General features: G+C 50.3%; 1 pseudogene; it reads left to right on the top strand.

Moving 5' to 3' along the window:
* The first annotated feature begins 754 nt into the window (after window positions 1-754).
* LOC140515380 (rab GDP dissociation inhibitor beta pseudogene) lies at window positions 755-3,146 on the top strand (annotated as a pseudogene).
* Window positions 3,147-6,658: the final 3,512 nt, after the last annotated feature.

Genomic DNA, 6,658 nt, shown 5'->3' with positions numbered 1-6,658 from the left:
GGGGCTAGAGGGATAACCAAGTGTCCAAAACTTCAGGTTTCCAGATATTTGGCAGGTTTGTCCTTTGGTTTTTAACCTTTGGCCATCAGGTGACTGACCTGCTGGCAGCTTCCCTGTCTAAGTGCAGGCTAAGCACTTAAGCAGAAGGAGTCTCCTCAGCAAGCTAAGCCTGAGAAAGGAGATGGAGACTTAGAAGGGATAAATGCAGCCCTCCAGCTGAGGAGGGTAGGGTGGTGCAGGGGGAGATGTTTCTAAAAATCAATTAGAAACTTTTATTAAACTTCCCCTCTGTGCCCTTCCTGGGTGTTACAGGCCATAGCAACTGCTAAGGGTCCCTTAGCGACAGGGGAATGTTGGGCCTCCCCCATTGGGCCTTGCCCCGGAGTACTGCATAATGTGGGGCATTGTGACTGACCCTAGGAACCTAGGTGTGTCCTTACCCTGGGGCTTTATATAACAACTCAAGGACCTTCTCTCTCCATTTCCATTTCTCCTTCTGGCATGTGCACCACCTATGCCAGCTAGCTCTCTCTCAGTTCCTGGCTCTGAGATCGCCGAAGAGAAGCTTCGCACACCTAGACTACTTCAGGCTTCACCTCCACCTCTGTCTCCACCTCCATCCTCATCACTGCCATCTCTGACTCCATCTTCGGCTCCGGCCCCGGCTCCTGCCCCGGCCAGCGTTCCATCCTTTGTGCTGCCACCTCCGGCTCGGGCTTCATCTCCGTCGTTTTTGCTGCCACCTCCGGCTCCAGCTCCATCTCCATCGTTTTTGCTACCACCTCTGGCTCCAGCTCCAGCACCACCTCCACCTCCAGCTCCAGCTTCATCCTTTTTGCTGCCACCTCCGGCTCCAGCTCCATCTCCGTTGTTTTTGCTGCCACCTCTGACTCCGGCCCCGGCTCCGGCGCCATCTTCAGCTTTGGCTCCATCCTTTTTGCGGCCCCCTCAGACTCCAGCTCTGTCTTCTCTTCCACCTCTCCTTCTGGCTCCAGCTCGCGCTCCATTCTTTTCTCTGCCATCTCTGGCCCCGGCTCCTTCCTCCTCTCTTCCACATCTGGCCCCCGCTCCTTCCTCGTCTCTTCCACCTCTGGCTCTAGCCCCGTCCTTTTCTCTTCCACCTCTGGCTCTGACTCCGTCCTTTTCTCTGCCACCTCTGCCTCTGGTCCCGTCCTTTTCTCTGTCACCTCCCGCTCCGGCTCCATCGTCTTTTCTTCAGGCTCCCCCTCCACCTTCACCATCCCTTCCTCCATTTTCTCCTCGGCCCTCGCCTCCTTCTCCACCCTAGTGTTCCTTTCCGCCTTGGCCTTCTTGCCCGTACTGCTCCCCTCCCTTCTCCTCTGGCTCTCCGTCCTCCTGCTCCTGGTGCTCCTCTTCCTGCCCATCCACCCCCGCTCCTCCTCCACCACCTCGTCCTCCTCCTCCTCGTCACTACTGTCCTCAGGGTCCTCGTTCTCTTCCTCCTCGTCGTCATTGTCCTCGTCCCCCTCCTCCTGCCACCCTGTGGCCTCTCCTGGCCTTCCTCGTCGTCGCCGGCCTCTCCCACGTCCTCGGCACCCCAGGCCTCGTTGGGCTGCTGCTACTGCTCCTCCTGCTCACCGCCCTCCTCCTCGTCACCCTCCTCCTCATCATCCTCCTCCTTGTCGTCCTTCACCTCCTGCCCCCCAACGAGCTGCTCCTCATCACCACCCTCCTGGTCGTCCTCACTGTCTTCTGCCCCAGCCCCCGCTGCGACCCAGCATGAACCAAGACTACGACGTCATCGTCCTGGGCACCGGGCTGAAGGAGTGTGCCCTCGGGAGCCTCCTAGCCCGGCTCGGGAAGAGGGTGCTTCACGTGGAGCGCAGCGCGCAGCGCGGTGGGGACAGCGCCTCTCTCAGTCCACTCCACGTGGCCTACCACCACTTTGGCGTGCCCTGCTCGCCCCCTGCCACCTTGGGCTGCGGGAGTGCCTGGAAGGTGGACCTGCTGCCCAAGTTCCTCATTGCCAAGGGGCAGCTGGTGAACATCCTGACCCGCCTGGACGCGCTGCGCTTCCTGGACCTCCGCGTGGTGGATGCTGGCTTCCTGTACAAGAACCACCACATCCAAAAAGTGCCCGCCACCGAGACCGAGGCCCTGACCTCCGGGCTGTTGGGACTCTTTGAGAAACGCCGGTTCCGCAAGTTCTTCGTGTACGCCTTGAAATTCAAGGAGCAAGACCCCCGAACCTACAAAGGCATCGATCTCTGGAAGATGAACTGCCAAGATCTCTTCCAGAGATTCGACTTGGACCGAGATGTCAGGGACTTTGCAGGACACACCCTGGCCCTAAGTCTTACCAACGAATATCTGGACCGGCCCTGCCTGGAGACACTGCAGAGGATCCAACTCTACACCTCATCCCTGGCCAAGAATGGGAAGAGTCCTTACCTTTACCCGCGATTCGGGATCGGAGAGCTGGCGCAGGCCTTCAGCCGGTTTACCAGCAGCAAAGGGGGCATTTTCTTAACGAACAAGCCGGTAGAAGAAATACTCATCAGGGACGGCCAGGTGGTGGGCATCAGATTCGAGGGCCGAGTCACAAGGTGCAAGCAGCTGGTCTGCGATCCCAGCTACGTGCCAGAACGGGTGCGCAAGGTGGGCCAAGTCATCAGAGCCATCTGCCTTCTTGGGCACCCCATTAGAAACACCAACGGAGCCAACTCGGGACTCATCATCATCCCTGGTGCCCAGACAAACCGCCGTTCGGACATCTACATCTTCCTCACTTCATCAGCCCAGAGCGTGGCACCACAGGGCAAGTACATCGCCATCGTGAGCACAGCTGTGGAAAGTAAAGACCCTGAAAAAGAAATCCAGCAGGCTCTGGAGCTCATGGAGCCCATTGAGCAAAAATTAATTTTTGTAAGTGACCTCCACGTGCCTAGTGACTTGGGGACCAAGAGTCAGATCTTCATCACCAGCAGTTACGATGCCAGTGCCCACTTTGAGAGTGCCTGCAACGATATAAAGGAGATCTACAGAAAAATGACAGGATCTGAACTGAAATTTCACTAAAACACTCGACCTTCTTATGGGGGAGAAATTACTAACATGCTACAAAAATAGGAGAAATTTGGATACGTGAGAAATAAAGCAGCTCCCCCTGGGAAACATTGTGGAAATCTGTTGTATGAAATGTTATTTTCTTTCAGAGGTTGGAGTGAATGCTCCCCACTCACACCCTCCCCCCTTCCCCCCAGCTAAGGGCCCTTAGAATACATAACTAGTCCCAACTCTGCCCTAAAATGTGTGAAATCTATTTTGCAACTTCTACTTGTTGAATTCACATCTGCAGAAAATGCTGTATCTTTATATTATGACTAAAGGGCAAGGTCTGGGATTTGGGAGTGTGGAGGACCATGTATTTAATTCCTCATCTGGTTCATGCAACCTTTCCCATTCTCTTATTTGTATGAGGGTAATAATATTTGTAGCATACTTCCTAGACTCAAATTTCAAATGACATTTGCATGCATATTTTAAATGACAAAGTCAAAGCTATTAGAGACTTCAATCCAACACTCTATTCTGCTAAAGAGTTCTGGAATTCAGATTCCTTAAGAATGAAGGGAACCAGATGTCCCCAGAAGAACTGTATATCTAATCATAATCAATAACCAGGCACCAAGTTAAGCAAATATCTCCTTTGATTCTCACAGCAACCTGCCAGGTAGGTGGTGCTATTATCTCCATTTTGCAGTTGAGGCAAACATCGGTAAATGACTTGCCCAGTGTCATATAGCTGCTCTCTGAGGCTGGATTTGAACTCAGAACTTCTCACTTCCAAGTCCAGCTTTCTATCCTCACTCTACTATCACTTTACCATCTAGTTATCAAAATAGATATCCCGTGTACAGTCAGTTTTTTGACCCCTGGTAACTCTGTGACAAGGAATACTTACTGCTTTCAAAGGCCATTTTGAACAGTTCCAATACTTGAAGTTATTCCTCTTCATTAAACCAATATCATATCTGCGATTAGGAACACTTTAGATCTCTCCAAAGAAAGGACCACTAAGCATAATGAGTTTAATCACACTTATTAACCACATGATGTCCTTTACATACTTGCAAACATATGATATCTCTGTATCCTCCCACCCACCCAAGAAGTCCTTTCTGGTTCAGGATAAACATCTCCAGTTCCTTCAAATCATGTTCATATGTCTGATTTCCAGGTCCTCTCACTGTCTTGGCTGGTATCTCCTATAAACTTTGGACCCACCAAACTTCCTTCCTTGTGTCAGGAGGCATCTTCATCTGAAGATCACATTGATTACATAAGCTATTCTGGTTGCCATGTCACACCACTGACTCCTACTGAAGCTTCAATCACCTGTCCCAAATCTCCTCCCCCCATCTAACTTTCTAGCTTTTTTGAATTTTTTTTAATGTAGGATTTTTGGTTAGGAGCTAGGGTGCACAGTGGATAGAGCACTGGCCCTGGAATGAAGAGCACTGGAGTTGACACTTATTAGCTGTGTGACACTGGGCAAGTCACTTTAACCCTATTGCCTTGAAAAAAATGATTGTGCATTTATCCCTAATAAATTCCAGCTCATTTGATTAATTATTTTAGCTTGTTGAGATCACTTAAAAAATCTGGTTTCCATTATCCATCATGTTCCCTATTCCTGTCGGCACTGCATCATTTTGCTGTATTTTCATTTTCAAAGTGGACCATGACATCAGAGAAATGATGACATGACTTGCACTTAGCTTTCTGGAAGAAGAAATCCAACCTAGTAACAAAATGGTTAAAAGAAATAGGCCCAGAGCGATATTGGATGCAGGGCCACTGATGCTGTGCCATGGCCTAGACAGGGAACACAGACCAAGCGTATGCTCAAAGGAAGACAAGTAATGGGTCTGAGTGCCCTGAAAGGAAAAATACAGGAACGATCCAAGGTGCCAGCAGCCACAGCAGAGGGTCCTCCAAAGGGCTCTGGTGAGGGAACCCCCCCAGAAAATGCCCCGGGGACATTCTGGATACTGGGAAAACTCTCCTGGATAATAGGGAGCATTGGTGGTAAGGAAAATTCCCTGCTAAGTGTCCCTTAAGAGAAGAGAGAATTGAAGCAAAGTCATAAACTTGGAGTCCATTGGCACAGCAGGGGTCCCTTCCATGGACCACAGAACAAATTGCCTCAAATCTCTGTCAAAAAATGTTCTTGTGACCTTCAATATTCCCTCAGTCGTGACTGACAATAGGATTTCAACCAGAATCCCCTAAGTCAGCTGCTCAGTGAAGAAAAACTAGAAAGCACATCAAGAAAGCCCATACAGAAGCCATCAGTGAACCAGGTACTAGGGCTTTACAAGTGACCCTACAAATGCTATCACTGACTGCACGTGGTTCCAAGGCAATCCTTTAGTCTGGAGAGAAAGCAGGAAGTGGACCAGAAGCACCTGAAGTGGAGACTCAGGGAATCTTTCACAAAATCCCATCCAAACCACAGGCCTTCAGAGCAATGGGGGTCTACGTTGAGCTCTAGGCTAGAATCCCTCACATCCATGCTCCAACAGTTTGCAGACCTTTGAAAATCCAATAGAGGAAAAGCACAGCCAGAACTAGGCCAAGATGCAATGGTTGACTCTGGTCAAGAAAGGGCAATGGACAGTTCAAATCCACCCAGAATTCAATCGTTCACAAGAGGGGACCTGAGGGTGGGCTCTGACCGAGATAGCAGACATATATCCATAGATTTTATATCTACCCAGGACAATTGCACTGTGTACAAGGAAAGGAGCAGAGGCACCAGAAGGACCTGAAATCTAGACCCAAGCAAAGAGTAGAGGAATCTTCCCCCAATTCCCACCCATGGGCCAGGCCCTCACATTGGAGGGCCTACCTTGCAACCTGGGTCAGATTCCTTAAAGGGTATCCACCAAGAGTTTGCAGACCTGAAAAGGGACAATGGTGGAAAAGCACAGCTAGAACTAGACCAGAATTTCCCCAAAGTATGCCCCTGGTTAAGAAAGGGGAATGGATAGCCAGAATACACCCAGAATTCAATCACTCACAGTGTGGGGCTGAGGATGGGCTCTAGCAGATACCCCAGAAACATATCCACAGTCTGCCTATCGGCCCAGGATGTTTCCAGTTTACACATGGAAAAGACCAGGCTACCCTCAATGGCCTGAAATCTTAATGCGGGAAAGAGACAAGAAATCTGCATGAACAAACGCTAAGACCGAAGCAATGATTCACAGCAGGGGGTCTCACCTGAAGTGCCAGTCTCAAGCCACTAAAGTGATCTTTGAACAGTAACTGGAGAGTAGACAGACTCCTGTTCAAGAGGTACCCCAGGAACTAGGCCATAATCCCCCAAATGAACTCCTCTGGGAAAGGTGAGAAGAATGTGTAAGAAGAAATCCAACCCTTTAACAAATTGATTCAAAGAAATAGGCCCAGAGAGATTTTGGATGCAGGGGCACCGATGCTGTACCACAGCCTAGATGAGGAACACAGACCAAGTGTCATGCTCAAAGGAACAAGAGCAATGGGCCTCAGTGCCCTGAAAGGGAAAATGCAGGAACGATCCATGGTGCCAGCACCCACAGTAGGAGGTCCTCTAAGGGACTCTAGTAAGGGAACCCCACAGAAATGGACCCGGGGACATTCTGGGTTCTGG

Source organism: Notamacropus eugenii, chromosome X, assembly GCF_028372415.1.
Source record: "Notamacropus eugenii isolate mMacEug1 chromosome X, mMacEug1.pri_v2, whole genome shotgun sequence".
In the NCBI taxonomy this organism is placed as follows: domain Eukaryota; kingdom Metazoa; phylum Chordata; class Mammalia; order Diprotodontia; family Macropodidae; genus Notamacropus; species Notamacropus eugenii.
Note: the sequence above shows the minus strand (reverse complement) of the source record. Positions and strands in the feature narration are given on the sequence as shown.